A 19,060-nucleotide genomic window follows, 5' to 3' on the forward strand; every position below is an offset into this window, starting at 1 on the left:
GTAAAGATGCTGGGAACATTGTTGAAATGACAATAAATGACCTACAATAGAATAACAACTTAATTGATAAATCAGTGGTAGGGTTGGAGAGGTTTTAGTCTATTATTTTTAACTCAAATTATGAAAAAAGTTCTACTGTGGGTCAAATGCTATCAAACAGTATCACATGTTATGAAAAAATCTTTTGGAAAGGAAGAGTCAATGAATGCAGCAACTTCAATGTTGTTTTATTTTAAGAAATTGCCATTTTTCCCCAGACAAGATGGTCGAATAGGAACAGCTCCAGTGTGCACCTCCCAGCAAGATCGACACAGAAGGTGGGTGATTTCCACATTTCCAACTGAGATACCTGGTTCATCTCACTGAGACTGGTGGGACAGTGGGTGTAGCGTGTAGCCCAAGGAGGGTGAGCCAAAGCAGGGTGGGGCATAGCCTCTCTGGAGAGGTGCAAGGGACCAGGGAACTTCCTCTCCTAGCAAAGGGAAGCCATTAGGGACTGTTCCTTGCACTCTAGCCTACATACTTTACTTAGGGCCCTGGGTTCCAGCACAAAACTGGGCAGCTGCTTGGGCAGAAACCAAGCTAGCGGCAACAGTTATTTTTTTAATACCCCAGAGGCACCTGGATGGCCAGCAAAACAGAACTGTTCACTCCCCTGGAAAGGGAGCTGAAGCCAGGGAGCCAAGTGGTCTGGCTTGGCAGGTACCACCCCCCACGGGGACCAGCAAGCTAAGATCCATTGGCTTGAAATTCTTGTAGACAGCACAGCAGTCTGAGCTTGACCTGGGTCATCAAGCTCAGTGGGGGAGGGATGTCTGCCATTGCTGAAGCCTGAGTAGGCAGTTTCGACCCAACAGTGTTAGCAAAGCTGCCTGGAAGTTCAAACTGGGCAAAGCCCAACACAGCTCAGCAGTGCAGGCAGTCTATCTCACTAGATAACCTCACTGCACAGGGCATGTGAAAGAAAAAGCAGCAGCCTATCAGGGACTTATATATAAAGGCTCCACCTTCCTGGAACAGAGCACCTGGGAAAACGGGCAGTTGTGGGTACAGCTTCAGTGAACCTAAACGCCCCTGCCAGGCAGCTCTGAAGAGGAGTGGATTTCCCAACACAGTTTTCAAGCTTTGATTAGGGACAGACTGCCTCCTCAATGGGCTCCCTGGCCCCTGTATATCCTGACTGGGAGATACCTCCCAGTAGGGGCTGACAGACATTTCATACAGTAGGGCTCTGGCTGGCATGTGGAAGGTACCCCACTGGGTAAGAATAGGAAAGAATAGGAAGCAATCTTTGCTGTTCTGCTGCCTCCGCTGGTGATTCCCAGGCAAGCAGGGTCTGGAATGGATCTCCAGCAAATTCCAATAGACCTGCAGCAGAGAGGCCTGACTGTCAGAAGGAAAACTAACAAACAGAAAGATATAGTTTCAACATCAACAAAAATGACACCAACTCAGAGACACCATCCAAAGGTCACCGACTTCAAAGACCAAAGGTAGATAAATCCATGAAGATGGGAAGAAACCAATGCAAAAAGGCTGAAAACTCCAAAAACCATAACACCTTTTCTTCTTTAAGGCATCACAGCTCCTCGCCAGCAAGGGAACACAACTGGATGGAAAATGAATTTGACAGTTTGACAGAAGCAGGCTTCAGAAGGTGAATCATAAAAAACTCAAAGCTAAAGGAGCATATTCTAAGCCACTGCAAGAAAGCTAAGAACCTTGAGAAAAGGTTAGATGAAATGCTAACTAGAATAAACAGCTTAGAGAAGAACATAAATGACCTGATGAAACTGAAAAACACAGCATGAGAACTTTGTGAAGCATACGTAAGTCTTAATAGCCAAATTGATCAAACGGAAGAAAGGATATCAGAGATTGAAGATCAACTCAATGAAATAAAGTGAGAAGGTAAGATTAGAGAAAAAGGAGTGAAAAGAAATAAACAAAGCCTCCAAGAAATATGGGATTACATGACAATACCAAATCTACGTTTGATTGGTGTACCTGAAAATAACAGGGAAAATGAAACCAAGTTGGAAAACACTCTTCAGAATACTATCCAGGAGAACTTCCCCAATCTAGCAAGGCAGGCCAATATTCAAATTCAGGAAATACAGAGAACACCACAAAGATACTTCTCGAGAAGAGCAGCCCCAAGATACGAAATCATCAGATTCACCAAGGTTGAAATGAAGGAAAAAATACTAAGGGCAGCCAGAGAGAAAGGTTGGGGGACTCACAAAGGGAAGCCCATCAGACTAACAGTGGATCTCTGCAGAAACCCTACAAGCCTGAAGAGAGTGGGAGTAAACATTCAGCATTCTTAAAGAAAAGAATTTTCACCCCAGAATTTTACATCCAGTCAAACTAAGCTTCATAAGCGAAGGGGAAATAAAATTTTTTACAGACAAGCAAATGCTGAGAGATATCATCACCACCAGGCCTGCCTTACAAGAGTTCCTGAAGGAAGCACTAAACATGAAAAGGAACAACCAGTGCTAGCCACTGCAAAAAATTACCAAATTGTAAAGACCATTGACACAATGAAGAAACTGCATCAACTAATGGGCAAAATAACCAGCTAGCATCATAATGGCAGGATCAAATTCACACATAACAATATTAACCTTAAATGCAGATGGGCTAAATGCCCCAATTAAAAGACACAGACTGGCAATTTGGATAGAGTCAAGAGCCATCATGGGGAGAAATGCCAGATGTTGGTGATAGGGGGATGGAGGAAGCAAACCACATTACCATGTGTGTACCTATGCAACAATTCTGTATGATCTGCACATATTCCATAAAATCTGAAGGACAATTAAAAAAAAGCCATCAGTGTGATGTATTCAGGAGACCCATCTCACATGCAAAGACACAGTAGGCTCAAGATAAAGGGATGGAGGAATATTTACCAAGGAAATGGAAAGTAAAAAAAGCAGAGGTTGCAATCCTAGTCTCTGATAAAACAGACTTTAAGCCATCAAAGATCAAAAGAGACAAAAAAGGGCATTACATGATGGTAATAGGATCAATGCAACAAGAAGAACTAACAATCCTAAATATAAATGCAAGCAATGCAGGAACACTTAGATATATAAAGCAAGTTCTTAACAACCTATAAAGAGACTTAGACTCCCACATAATAATAGTGGGAGACTTTAACACCTCACAGTCAATATTAGACAGATCAACAAAACAGAAAATTAACAAGGACTTGAACTCAGAGCTGGACCAAGTGAACCTAATAGACATCTACAGAACTCTCCACCCCAAATCAACAGAATATACATTCTTCTCAGCATCATATCACATCTACTCTAAAACTGACCACATAATGGGAAGTAAAACATTCCTCAGCAAATGCAAAATAATGAAAATTATAACAAGTCTCTCAGATGACAGTAAATCAAATTGGAACTCAGGATTAAGAAACTCACTCAAAACCACACAACTACCTGGAACCTGAACAACCTGCTCCTAAATGACTACTGGATAAATAATGAAAATGAAGGTAGAAATCAAGATGTTCTTTGAAAGCAATGAGAACAAAGATAAAATGGACCAGAATTTCTGGGACACATTTAAAGTGGCTTGTAGAGGGACATTTATAGTGCTAAATGCCCAACAGCAAAGATCTAAAATTGATACCCTGATGTCACAATTAAAAGAAGTAGGGAAGCAAGAACAAACAAATTCAAAAGTCAGCAGAAGACAAGAAATAACTAAGACTAGAGCAGAACTGAAAGAGATAGAGACACGAAAAACCCTTCAAAAAAAAATCAGTGAATCCAGTTTTTTTGTAAAGATCAACAAAATAGATAGAACACTAGCCAGACTAATAAAAAAGAAAATAGAGAAGAATAAATAGATGCAGTAAAAAATGATAAAGGCAATATTACCACCAATCTCATAACAATACAATCTACCATCAGAGAATACTATAAACACTTCTATGCAAACAAACTAGAAAATCTAGAAGAAATGAATAAATTCCTGAACACTTACACCCTCGCAAGACTAAACCAGGAAGAAGTGAAATCCCTGGATAGACCATAACAAGGTCTGAAATTGAGGCAAAAATTAATAGCCTACCAACTGACAAGAGTCCAGGACCAGGTGGTTTCATAACCGAATTCTACCAGAGGTACAAAGAGAGCTGGTACCACTCCTTCTGAATCTATTCCAAACAATACAAAAAGAGGGAATCCTCCCTAACTCATTTTATGAGGCCAACATTATCCTGATACCAAAACCTGGCAGAGACATACTTAAAAAGAAAATTTCAGGCCAATATTCCTGATGAACATCAGTGTGAAAATCCTCAATAAAATGCTGGCAAAACGAATCCAACAGCACATCAAGAAGCTTACCCATCACAATCAAGTCAGCTTCATCCCAGGGATGCAAGGCTGGTTCAACATATGCAAATCAATAAGTGTAATCTATCACATAAACAGAACCAAAGAAAAAACGACATGATCATCTCAATAGATGCATAGAATTCAACAACACTTCATGCTAAAAGCTCTCAATAAACTAGGTATTGATGAAACATATCTCAAAATAATAAGAGCTATTTTTGACATACCCACAGTCAATATCATGCTGAATGTGCATACTAAAAGCATTCCATTTGAGAACTGGCACAAGACATGTATGCCTTCTCTCACCACTCCTGTTCAACATAGTATTGAAAGTTCTGGCCAGGGAAATTAGGCAAGAGAAAGAAATAAAGGGTATTCAAATAAAGAAGAAGTCAAACTGTCTCTATTTTCAGATGACAGGACTGTATATTTAGAAGACCCCATTGTCTCAGCTGAAAATCTCCTTAAGCCGATAAGTAACTTCAGCAAAGTCTCAGGATACAAAATCAATATGCAAAAATCACAAGCATTCCTCTATAACAATAACAAAGAAACAGAGAGCCAAGTCATGAGCGAACTCCCATTCACAATTGCTAAAAAGAGAATTAAATACCTAGGAATATGACTTACAAGGGATGTGAAGTATCTCTTCAAGGAGAACTACAAACCACTGCTCAAGGAAATAAGAGAGGACACAAACAAATGGAAAGATATTTCATGCTCATGGTTAGGAAGAATCAATATCATGGAAATGGCCATAAGCCCCAAAGTAATCTATAGATTCAATGCTATCCCCATGAAGCTACCATTGACAATCTTCACAGAATTGGAAAAAACCACCTTAAATTTCATATGGAACCAAAAGAGAGCCTGCATAGCCAGGACAATTCTAAGCCAAAACAAAAAACAATGCTGGAGGTATCATGCTACCTGACTTCAAACTATATTACAAGACTACAGTAATCAAAACAGCATAGTACTGGCACCAAAACAGATATATAGACCAATGGAACAAAACAGAGGCCTCGGGAGTCATGCCACACACCTACAACAATCTGATATTTGACAAACCTGACAAAAACAAGCAATGGGGAAAGGATTTCCTACTAAATAAATGGTGTTGGGAAAACTGGCTAGCCATATGCATAAGGCTGAAACTGGATCCCATCCTTATACCTTATGCAAAAATTAATTCCAGATGGATTAAAGATTTAAATATGAGACCTAACACCCTAGAAGAAAACCTAGGCGATACCATTTAGGACATAGGCATGGGCAATGACTTCATGACTAAAACACCAAAAGCAATGGCAACAAAAGCCAAAATTGACAGATGGGATCTAATTAAACTAAAGAGCTTCTGCACAGCAAAAGAAACTATCATCAGAGTGAACAGGCAACCTACAGAATGGGAGAAATTTTTGCAGTCTACCCATCTGACAAAGTGCTAATATCCAGGATATATGGAAAACTTGAACAAATTTACAAGAAAAAAAAATGACTCAATCAAAAAGTGGGCAAAGGATATGAACAGACACTTCTCAAAGAAGACATTTATGTAGCCAACAAACATATGGAAAAAAGCTCATCATCACTGGTCCATTAGAGAAATGCAAATCAAAACCACATTGTGATACCATCTCATACCAGTTAGAATGGCAATCATTAAAAAGTCAGCAGACTACAGATGCTGGAGAAGATGTGGAAAAATAGGAATGCTTTTTACACTGTTAGTGGGAGTGTAAATTAGTTCAATCATTTTGGAAGACAGTGTGGAGTTTCCTCAAGGATCTAAAACTAGAAATACCATTTGACCCAGCAATCCCATTATTTGATATATACCCAAAGAATTATAAATCATTCTAGTATAAGACACATGCACATGTATATTTATTGCAGCACTGTTCAAAATAGCAAAAACTTGGAACCAACCCAAATACCCATCAATGATAGACTGGCTAAAGAAAATGTGACACATACACACCATGGAATATTATGCAGCCATATAACAGGATGAGCTCATGTCCTTTTCAGGGACATGGCTGAAGCTAGAAATCATCATTCTCAGCAAACTAACACAAGAACAGAAAACCAAACACTGCATGTTCTCACTCATACGTGAGAGGTGAACAATGAGAACACATGGACACAGGGAGGGGAACATCACACACCAGGACCTGTTGGGGGGTGATGGGTGGGGGGCTGGGGAGGGATAGCATTAGGAGAAATATCTAATGTAGTTGATGAAGTGATGAATACAGCCAACCACCATAGCATGTGTATACCTATGTAACAAACCCACATGTTCTGCACATGTCTCCAGAACTTAAAGTACAATCAATAAACAATAAAATAAATAAAAATTAAAGAAATTGCCACAGCTATCCCAACCTTTGGCAACCATCACCCTTAGCAATCAACTGCCATCAACATGGAAGAAATATTCCCAACAGAAGAATATTATGACTTGCTGAAGGTTCAGATGATTGTTTGCATTTTTTAGCAGTACAGTATTTTATGATTAAGATATATACATTTTTTTAGACATAATACTATTACACACTTAACATACTATAGTATGCTTAGAAGGTAACATTTTTTGAGACAGGGTCTTGCTGTGCTATTGGACTGGTGTGCAGTGGTGCAATCAGGGCTCACTGCAGCCTTGACTTCCCAGCCTCAAGCAATCCTTCTACCTCAGCCTCCAGAGTAGGTGGGACCACACACATGTACCACCATGCCTAGATAATTTTTTATTTTTATTTTTTGTAGATGCAGGGGCTCACTATGTTGGCCAAGCTAAAAATAACTTTTACATGCACTAGAAAACTAAACAATTCTTATGATTCACTTTATTGTAATATTCATTTTGTTGTAATTGTCTGGAACTCAACCTGCATTCTCTCCACAGTATGCCTGTATGTAGAAAACTCTTAGACAGCCCTTCCTTCCCCATTAGGTCTGTTTACATACAATGAACAACAAAGTAATTGCCTTTCTTCATTCACAAGAGATTCAGGAAATAAAAGCAAGAGATCCTGAATTCAGGGACAATAGGAATAGCAGAAGATATGACGAAGCACAAAACTTTAAACTGGGAAATTATGTGAAAATCTGTATAGTTGAAAACAGCATCCTCAATTTCTGTTTCAGATTTACTTGTTGAACAATAATAGCCAGGCTATCCACCAACTACCAAACCCCAACCACCACCACCAAAACAGGAAACAAGATTTTTGATATTTGTCAATCCTCTTAAAGAAATGCTTTTTCTGCCTCTCTTTTGATAACTCCCCAGACATTTGAGGAAAGTCATCATCATGAAAGATAGACTGATACAGAAAATTAAAATGAAAGTAAAAGAAAATATTACCAACAAAATCTTCAAAGAGATAAAAGAAATATTTATTCAATGCAAATAACCTATTTCAGAAATAATCCAATAACTCTTAGATACTAAAAAGAATCAAATATACAAAACAAAATAAAAATGAAATTGATAAACTTCTTTCCAGGCTGATTAGGAAAAATAGAAATGACACAAATTATCAATATTAGGAGTGAGATAATTGATACCATTAAGGATTCTAGACATAATAAAGGAGTACTAAGAGACATGGTGAAATATCTCAGGTTCACACTTATATTTGGGAGCTAAAAGTTGATCTCATGGAAGAAGAGGGTACAATAGTAGATAACAGAGGCTGGGAATAGTGTATAGGTGGGTGAGGAGGAGGAGAGGAGAGGTGGGTTCATGGGTCCAAACACACAGTTTGATAGAATGAATCTGTTTTCCTAAGGTGACCAAAGTTAACAATAATGCATTGTATATTTCAAAATACCTGGTAGACAGGACTTAAAATGTTCTCCACACATAGAACTGAAAAATATTTGAGGTGATGGATACCCTAAACATTTTGATTTGATCATTACAGATTCTATGCATGTAACAGAGTATCACAGGTACTCCATAAATAGGTACAAATACTATGTGTTAATAAACTTTTTAAAAAAGAGACCATGGTGAACAACTTTATGTCAATAAAATTTAAAATTTAACAAAGTAGGTAAATTTCTTGAAAGAAACAACTGTTTAAAGCTCAGCTTAAAGAAAAAAAGACAGAACTAGAATAACTTTGTATTATCAAATAATTAAATTTGTAGTTAAAAATATTCTTATAAGAAAACTTTAGGTCTAGATGGCTTTACAGGTAAGTTCTACCAAACATTTAAGGAGGAAGCAATGCCAATTATACATAAAGACTTCCCAAAAACTAAAGACAAAGGCATTCTTTCCAATTCTCTCTAAAAGGCCAGCATTTCTGTGATAGCAAAACCAGATGAAAACATATGAAAAAAATTACAGGTCCATATCTATCAGATACATAGATGCAAATATATCAAACAAAATGTTAACAATTCATCAAACATAAAAATAATAATATATTGTGACCAAGGAGATATACTAGGAATGCAAGGTTTGTTTACCATTTGAAAATCTGTCAAGGTAGTTTACCATTTTAACAGACTACAAAGGGAAAAAAACCCACATGTGATTATCTCAATATATGATGATACTATACTTAAAATCCAGTATCTCATTTCATAAAAACTCTCAGTAAACTAGCAAAAGAAGGGGATCTACAAAACCTGAAAAAAAGCCTTTTTTAAAAAAAAGCTACAATTAGCAGCATACTTAATGGTGAAAAAAACTCAATTTCTCCCCCTAATATAAAGTACAGGGCAAGGATGGCTTCTGTCACTACTTCTATTCAGGAATGTACCGATAGTTCTAGCCAGTGCTGTAAGACAAGATTAAAACAAACGTTACTCATTTTGAAATAAAAGAGGTACCACTGTCTTTATTCAGATAACATGATCATACAAGATAAATTCCAATAGAGTCTACAACAATGCAACTAGAACTAATAAGTTAGCAAAGTTGAAGAATACAAGATCAGTATATGTTCTATATTTAGCAATAAGCAATTAGAAACTTAAATGCAAAATACTTATAGCAGTCTCAAAATTATTACTTAGTGATAAGTCTGCATAAATTCTGTAGTTTTCTTAAAAACTGTAAAACTCTGTCAAAATAATTAAAGAAGATGTAAAGAGACACATCATGTTTATGGGTTAGAAGAATCCAATATTGTAATTCTCCCCAATTTAATTTATAGATTTCATGTAATTTCTGTCAGAATCCCAGAGGACATTTTGTAGAAATTTACAAGCTGATTCTGAAATTCATATGAAAATGCAAAAGATATAGAATAACCAAAACAATGTTGAATAAGAATAACAAAGTTGGATCAGTACCTGATTTCAGGAATTATTATAGAACTACAATTAAGACATGGCAATATTGGGCAGAAAGGTATACAATACAGTACATCAGTGGAATAAAGAGTTCAGAAATAAATCCACATGTACATAGTCAAATGACTTTCAACAAAGGTGCAAAGCCAATCAGTTTTAAATAAAAAGTCTTTTCAAAGTTGTTGATGCTTGAAAATTTAGGTATTCATATGTAAAAAAATAAACTTGGATTCATACTTTGTACCATAAACAAAAGTTAGCTCACAATGAATCACAGACCTAAATGTAAAAGCCCAAAATTATAAGACTTCTAAATGAAAACAAAGGAGAAAATATCTGTGATCTTGAATCAGGCAAAGCACCACAAGCATAGTCCATAATAGAAAAAAAACGGAATTTATCAAAATTCAGAACTTTGGCTTTTTGAAAGACACTATTGAAATAACAGAAGTACAAGCCACAGAGTGAGAGGAAATATTTGGAAGTCACATATATGTTAAAGGATTTGAGTCATAATCTATAAGGAAATTCAAAACTCATTAATAAGAAAACAACTTTTAAAAAGAGGCTAAAAAATTTGAAGACTTTTCTGAAGAAGATATATGGATGGCAAATAAGCATTTTAAAAAGATGCTCAATATCATTAGTCATTAGAGAAATACAAATTAAAACTTCAATGAGATACCACTACAAACCTGTTAGAAATGCCAAAATTAAGAAAACTGACCATACCAAGTATTGGTGAGGATATAGGGCAACTGGAACTCATTTATACTGCTGGTGGAGATGTAAAATGATGCAATAACTTTAGAAAACAGTTTCAGTTGCTTGAAAAGTCAAATATACATCTATAATATGACTCAGCCATTCCTCTCCTGTTTCAGATAGCAAAGGCTTCACATGTTTGCATCACATACATCATTTCTCAGGAAATTACCAAGGTATGCTCTTCAGTATATTTATAACATAAACCAAGAAATACAAAGAGAATGGTTCTGGACACAGGAGTCACACCCCTGAAAGAGGCTTTGGAGTAAAAGGAGTCTCCCTCTCAAAGAGGTTTTGGAGTAAAAGGGGTCTCAAGGAAAGCATCAGACCTGCAAAGAGCAACCAGTCAAGACTGGAAGAGAAGCATAGTTTCCAGAGGAAAAATTGCAAATGATAACTTATATGATACGTTTAGTTGTGTAAACATTTTTATTAGCAGATAGTTAAAGGGTACTGTAAGAAGGGAGCAAATGAAATGAATGAAAAAATGAGGCATCTATGACAAACAAAAATAAAAATTGATCAGTAATAGGAACAATCATATAGTTGCCTTAGGATGAGCAATATTTTTATAATCATCATAAGAACACTAAATAATAATTTAACCAAAAATCATTATATAATTTATAGGAAATACTGGGTAAGATAGAAAATGCATAAGGAAGCTTCATCATTTACTATACTAAATATTTGTTGCAAACCTACTTAGCCAACTTAGTTCTATATAAACCCTTAGATTCTTTTTAGTTAATATAAAAGCCTCCAAAGAAGACTGAATTCAGTGGTGTTTAGCTACTATTCAATATCCTCAAACAAATCTACAATTAAGAAGGCAAGTCAGAAAAATTGTCACACATAATTTCTCCTATTACATAAACATTCATCAACAAGCAGGCACATAAAGAATCCTATGATTCAACAGGACTTATCTGATTCTTTTAGATGTTCGGACTACAACCCACATGAAAATTTGATCAGAGACAAACAAGAAATGTTTTTGAGGCAAGATTCAGTTAACCTTAAAAATAGGCAATTGCCTATCAGAATTCCTCCAAATTAGTCTGTTCATCAGACCCTCTAGGGATTAAGCCTATGATTAACTCTAAGGCTGTAAGCTACAGGCTTCTTTAGATTATATTCACATATGATGAAAAAATAGAGAAATCTTTAAAATATTTCAGCTAGTCCACATAACTTGAATTTTACCAATAATCAGCTCATGCAAATTTCAATTAAAAGCCATTAATTCACCAATGGAGAGCCATATTCTTATATTGATTATGGTAATTATCAACTCCTGTGATGTAAGAAATAACCAAAACAGAAGCATTTGCAGTGATAGCTTCTGGAGAGTGGATTTCCTGATTAGCTGACTGTGTTTAAGGTGTGATTACAGTAACTGAAGGTGTGATTACAGTAACTGATCACACACATTATGTAACTAACCCAATACACACATATCTCATTCTATGCTGAAATGAAGTGCTATAGATAGCATAGTAACAGCCAATAGATGAATGTCTAAATCAATATAAGAACTAGAATACAAGCATATCATTTGGAAAGTTAAGTGAAAGCACCAAAAAAGATCCAAAAGAGTTGAAAGTGTTTACCCCTGTAAATTGTGGGATGGGGTGATGTGTAATGGAGTGAGTGCAAGGAAATTCACTCATTTTCAGTCTTCATACCGTTAAAATAATTCAAAATCCATACACATGCATTTCTTTGCTAAGCATGAAATTAATTGAATGAGATAAAAGGTTACAAACAAAAGCCAGGATAGGAATATTCTCTTGTGAAATTGCAAGGTGCTTCTGCTCCCATAACTGGGAGGACAGGATAAAAGCTTCTGATCTCCCTTGTTTCAGAAAAACATTTTAATTGTTCCTGGGATCCACTGATGTATGCAGGCTCTGTGCTTGTCTCTTTTGAATAAAAGATAAAAGACAAGTAAGGTAATAATGAAATTAAAATTGCACATTAAATGGAATATAGATGAAGTACTGAAATAAATATGCTTCACTTCAAATCAACAAAATTCCACAAAGGATTCAACACATTGGTTTGAAGTGAAATGAATAAAAGTAGTTAGAAAATTCTGACACAAGAACAGAAAATGAAACACCGCATATTCTCGCTCATAGGCGGGTGATGAAAAATGAGAACACATGGACACAGAAAAGGGAGTACTAAACACTGGGGTCTATTGGGGGGAAAAGGGGAGGGCCAGTGGGAGGGGGAGGTGGGGAGGGATAGCCTGGGGAGAAATGCCCAATGTGGGTGAAGGGGAGAAGGAAAGAAAAGCACACTGCCATGTGTGTTCCTATGCAACTGTCTTGCATGCTCTGCTCATGTACCCCAAAACCTAAAATCCAATAAAAAATTAAAAAAAAAAAAAGAAAATTCTCTGTATTATAAATGACAAGGTTAAATGAGGATCTTTATTAGCAGAACTGAATGGGCCGGATTCAGTTCAGTTCAGGTCATCACTACTATAGAACACCCATTTTGTTAGGCATAGTGCCCTCTGCTGAGAGAGTGCACAGTGAGGAATAAGAAGCTAACTGTTCTCAAGGTGTTTATGTCTGGTAGAGAAAGACAAAAAACCTGGGCCAATCTGTTGATGAATATTCTCCATAGGTGGCATATGGCTGTTTACACCCCAGCCTTCATGCAAGCAGTTTCTCTGCCAGGAATGAGTGAACTTACTTTTGGAAGAGATAAATTCCACTTATCAAGGTTCTTCAAGATTCAACTTAAATTTTACCCATGGTGTGAAGCTTTCTTTCACCAATGTAAATCCCCTTTTCTCTCTCAGGCCCTGTCATACATCTTTAATTACTACACTTAGCTAAGCTTTCATTGTCACCTAAGCTCTCATCCCCAAAGAGATTGTACATGTCCTTTAAAAATAAATATTGGTATTACTTATCATTCTTAAATAATAACATAATGCTAGGTACATAGGTGTTCAGTTAACATTCACTGACTAATCAGTGGGAAATTGGAGGGGATGCTGCTGATGACATCTTTGATGGGTAAACTCCTAAGTTGAAATTTGCAGTATAAATAAGAAGCCATTTACAGGCAGGTAGGTTAAGTATGAAATGCACTGTAGAGAAAGCAAAGAATGAGTTCAAAGATAGGATGACTGAAACACCATGGAACATTCAGAAGATTGCCTATGATTCAAAATCACTGAGGGATAATTCAAAATAAACTTTAAAAAAATCAGGGTCAGATCACAAAAAAACTTGTTTCATTCTACAGGTTGAATTTTATAGATCATGGGGAATGATTTGGGTTTAAGCAGAGAAGTAATAAGATTTGTACTTTTATTCAAAACCAGAATTTATTTTTTTCAAAATGATATAAATAGTATATATTCTTTGTGTCAAATTTAAAACAGAGAAAAATGATAAAAACAAAGGTATAGAAAGTATAAAGTTTTAAAGTGTCCTAAAATCCCAACAACTTGAGATGCCACCATTAATTTGGTGACTATCTTTTCATGCATCACACTATGTATACTCATTGATGTGCAATGCACACATATTACATTGTAAATAAACTGTGTCATATAATTCATTCCATTTTTACTGTGTAAACACTTTTTCTCTTCGTACTTTAACTTACTCATTCTTTTCTTCAGTCCCATATAAATAATATTAACATGTGGTTACATATTAATAATCATGTATATATGAAATTTTTGCCACTATTTGAGAAAAATCCATCATATGCTTCTTTTTTTATTTAACTTTTCCCACTTAACAACATTGTAAAAATTCCTCCAGTTCAACTAGTATAAAGACAACTCAGTGTTTTTAATGGTTCTATAATATCTTATAATATAAATGTACCACAAATTATTCAACCATTTCCCTGTTGATGGGAATTCAATGTTTTTTTAGTTTTTGAAACTAGTAATTATGTTACTAGTGTAGCAAACTTCCTTGCAAATATATCTTTATTAATTGGCGGTATTTCATAGACTAAATTCTTAAGAGAGGGAATGATGTGTTAAATTATAAGTTCATTTTTAATTTGAATAGATATTGCCAAATTGCTTTTAGAAAAGGTTGTAGTAATTCATATTGTATTAGAAATGTAAGAGAGTACCTTTTCCTGTTATGATTCCAGCCTATAAATATCATTCTTTTTAATTTTTGTGAATCTTATAAGGGAGAAATGGATCTTAACATTTCTTTAATTTGCTTTTTTTTTCCTTACCGCTACTAGAATTGGACATCATTTTGTATATATATGCGTTGGTTATCTGGATTGCTCATCTGTCAGTTTCCTATTAATATTATTTACATATTATCCTATAGAGTTTTTAATTAATCTGTAAAAGTTCTTTCTAAAGCATAGATATTAATATCTTTTCCATTGCAGAATAATTTTAATGAAAATTAGAAGATAGACTGAGATCGGACATCACTGGAGGCAAATAAATTGCTTCGAAGACTATTGAAAAAAAAGTCCAAATGACAAATGAAGAACACCCAAAACAAGAAAATGTCAGTGCTCACAGACAGCAAGAGGATATAATATAGAGATCTGCATTAGGTGTCTCCTCATCAGAGATTATTAATCTCACAGTCCTAATCTCTCACATTTCATCTTAAACCTCAGTTTCCAAAGAAGGTACACAATAAACACTGAAAGCCAAACCATAACTTCAATTAGGAGAACAGGAGAAAAATCGCCCTTCCATCCCAAGTCTTTGTGTGTGAACAATACAAGGACCCTGTACTCTTTGCTTATTTTTTTTTTGACAATAGTTATACACACCTATGGAGCTTGCTACTGAAAGATGCCAATGTCCTCTGAATATCAAATTAAAAATTTATCCACTTTTAGTAGAGTTTTTCTGTGAAGTATGTTTTTATTTTTACTTTAAATATGAGTCACTTATATTTTGCTGGTATCATGTCAAAGATGAGCTTCCTGAAGGACCTAATGTCTCTTCCAGGTTTCTAGTAAAATCCTGGGCACTTCTTTTGCTAACACATTCTTGAGTATTGTATTAGGTTGGTGTTAAAGTAATTGCATTTTTTTGCAAATACTTTTAAATGCAAAAACCGCAATTACATTTGCACCAACCTAATTGCATTTCCAGCCTCACTTGATAGTGAAAAGCAGTAACTAGAAGTTGTTACCTCATGTTTCTATGTACTGTTTGTTGTATGACTTTACCTAGAAAGAGAAATGTAAAATCACATTAATACAGATAACATTTAGAAGAAACACTGTTACCATTTTGAGATTGGTGGGTACAGTTATATTTGGTGAGCAATGTGTTGGGAATAAATGAGCTTGTTTAAAAAACTTTTAGGAACTTTAAGAGAAAGGTGTGTAGAAATTTAAAGAATGATTTATTTACATTCTTTGAAACAAAGGAAATCAGATTGCTAGATAACTGGAAGCTTCCCAGAAAATAGCCACTTATTGATATACTAACCATATGTACAAATAATTTTATGTAGAATCTTAATGATAAATTTTACTATTATAATTTCAGGCATGATGAATCCCATATTTATTTTTGTCTTATTTTATTCTGAATGAAGATTCTGTAACATTTCTTAAGAAATTATATTTTCACGCAACTCCACTAATAAAAATACTTCATTTGCTTTCTTTCCTAAAGTGCTTACTAATGCCATTTAATCATTTCATTTAGTTCTTATAACTACTCTGTGAGAAAAGCAGTATTTTTTAAAATTGAGGAATCAGCACGGGGTATGTATGTTGCGTAATATCACAGAGCTGATAAGGAGCAGGGCGAGAGTTGCATCCAGGCATGCTTGCATTAGGCTGTCTGCACTTGTCCACTATATAACAACATCTGACAGTGGTTACATCATTCCTGCTGTGGAGTCTTCTTCCTTCCATTAGCACTTTCCATTGGCCATGCTGGCAAGAAGTCCACCAGCAAAGGCTTTACCATGTCCACCATAGATATGGTGGTAATGTAACTTTAATTTTTCAGTGTCATCTGATTTTAAAATAAGAGTGTCATTCCCTTCAGAAATTTAGGGAATTTTTAATATGAACATTGTATAGCACTGGCTCCATAGAGAGCCAAACCACAATACCTTGCTCAGAGTAGGTGCTCAATAAATATTCTTTAATTATATAGCAACAACAAAGAAATGTGGGCAAGTAGAAAAGTGCTGTGCAATGGTTCCCTCAGTGATAGTCAAAGATGATTTTGACATATAATAGGAATTCAAATGTGTATTGGCTCTTCTCTCTTTATGACTCTTTCCATAAGCATATTTATAGATAATTTGCTTATTAACAAGTGCAATCATGATTTACTGATTTACCAGTTTCCTTTATATGACTGGATGTGTTCTAGCTAAAAATCCTTTGAGACAGACAACACAAATATCATTCTCCTACTTTCCTACAGGCGTGACACAGAGGAACAAGTGTTGTTTTCAATGTTCTATAACCTGAAAGTGGTCAACATATGTTTAGAACACACGCCTTTTGACTTTAAGGGCATTAATCACCAGTGAAGAGAACAGTTATGAAAAAAACTTTTTCTGTCAAAGCAGAGAGAAAAGATTTCTCTCACAACAGTGCCAACTTAGCACCAAACCCCACTTGTGCTCTGAAGTTGATCTCTGTTTTATGCAGGGTAGCATAAAATAGAATAACACAAAACCAGTCAAGCTTCATTGAGCACATTTATTGTTCAGTGACAAAGCTGAAATCACTTTGTTCTAACAGTTGACTTTCCACTGAACTCTGAAAAAAGTAAGCAATTACTTGGTTCATGCTCTTTAGCAAAGTGAATGAATGCTTAGTTTATTTTAAGCTTCCAGATTTGATCTGTCACACTAGGAATGATACTACCCTTAAGCAATTATGGCATTTGTCATTTGTTGCTCTATTACATATTTCTCTAAGCTCCAGATGAAAAATAAATCTCTTTTGAGTGTTCTATGTATAAACAATTTGGTAATAGCTGTATCAGGGAGATCTGCTCAGTGTTGATGGGGTCTGGCTAACAAAAGTAATTTTGGACTTTCCTGTCCAGTTATCAGCCTAAAATGATTCATAAAATACAATTTAAGTAGACCAAGATGGAGGTGAATGTGCTCTAGAATGTTAACTATTGACAGATCATCTGATCAATTTCTTGATCCCATTCTTTCCAAGAAATGAAATATTTGCCTGTCTTTTGGATTTGAGGAATTTCTTGTTTTGTCTTATTTTATCAATTTTGTATGACAGCAAGCCTCTATTTGGGGAATAAAACAAGCTCCCATCTAAAATTATGATTAAACATTTTTCTTGTTACCAATTATTTAAATTAGAAATCTTTACTCAGTAAATATGTATCTTGAATAGTTATCTTTTGAAAAACATCATAGAGGAGACAAGGATGAATTGATAAAGTTAATTCATCTTTTCTTTTGTAGAACTTGTAATTTAGTCTTATAAATGAATGTCATAGAATATGAAAAACCAGGACAAAAGAAAGTACTCACTTCCCAATTAAGAACAAACAAAAAACAAAGAAACAAAACAGGGAAAGCCTTACTATTGGAGGAAAAGGGGAGGGGTATGACAGAGTTTCAACTCCTTCCAAAATAGTCAAATTAATAACATTCAATACTGGAATAGTTGTTACCAGGAGCTACAGGGGGAAAGAGAAATGAGGAGTTATTAATCAATAGCCGTAACATTTCAGTTAAGATGAATAAGCTCTAGACATCTGTCATACAATATTTGTTTGGAGTCAACAATAATATATTGTATACTTAAAATCTATTAACAGGATAGATTTCATACTAAATATCCTTACCACAATTAAAAATACACTGATTTCTAAATGTACATATAGGTGAAGTTAAGAAGATTTGTTGTATAGAATTATTCAGCTATAAAGCAGTTAAAAGCTTAGATGTGCCTACCCAAAATGATGGCATTAATTGTGGAACAGTTGACCTATAGCTTTTCTCACTGTCTGTATTAAAATAACAATATAATTTTTTTTCTAGGACCATTTCCTAAGGAAAAAATGTCATATGTTTTGCAGAGAATGGTGTTTTTCTATTATCTAATAAAGAGAAAAAGGAATCTACCTCTTCCTTGCAAAGTTATGTGAAATTAAAGTTAAGATGAATATCAAAAGGCAAGAATAAACTTCAGCTTTATCTCCACCAAAATCTGTTATCTGATTCATCAATAGTACATCCTTAACAATTCTGAGACTCAAAAGTTCTCAGGTGCACCTACTGTATCAGCAGTAGTAACTGGTACTTTACTTTGAAGTTGGATCTATAACAGAATCTATGCACAGAGTTAGAGGCAGAAATAATTTTAATAACTGCTGTAAACTATTTTAGCACATTCCCAAAGGTTTTCTGTACAAGGTAACAACACTTTAAAGATGACTAAAAGTGAAAGAGTCGTACCAATTTTCTGTTAGTTCCACTTGCTTGAAAAGTCTAGGTCTGTAGTCTATTGAGCAGGAAATTAGATCACAACTAGGTGAAATAACTTGTAACTAGCAGGCCTAACTTTGGGAGTTACTTATATAGAAAAAAAAATCAAAATATCTCTTCCATATAATAACT

General features: G+C 35.2%; 1 long non-coding RNA gene across 1 annotated transcript; it reads left to right on the top strand.

Annotated features, from left to right (window-relative positions):
* Positions 1 to 254: 254 nt before the first annotated feature.
* On the top strand, positions 255 to 18,649 carry LOC144581506 (uncharacterized). Its single transcript, XR_013532397.1, has 2 exons — positions 255 to 317; positions 14,856 to 18,649. It is a non-coding gene; the product is annotated as an uncharacterized LOC144581506 (long non-coding RNA).
* Positions 18,650 to 19,060: the final 411 nt, after the last annotated feature.

This window comes from Callithrix jacchus, chromosome 2, assembly GCF_049354715.1.
Source record: "Callithrix jacchus isolate 240 chromosome 2, calJac240_pri, whole genome shotgun sequence".
In the NCBI taxonomy this organism is placed as follows: domain Eukaryota; kingdom Metazoa; phylum Chordata; class Mammalia; order Primates; family Cebidae; genus Callithrix; species Callithrix jacchus.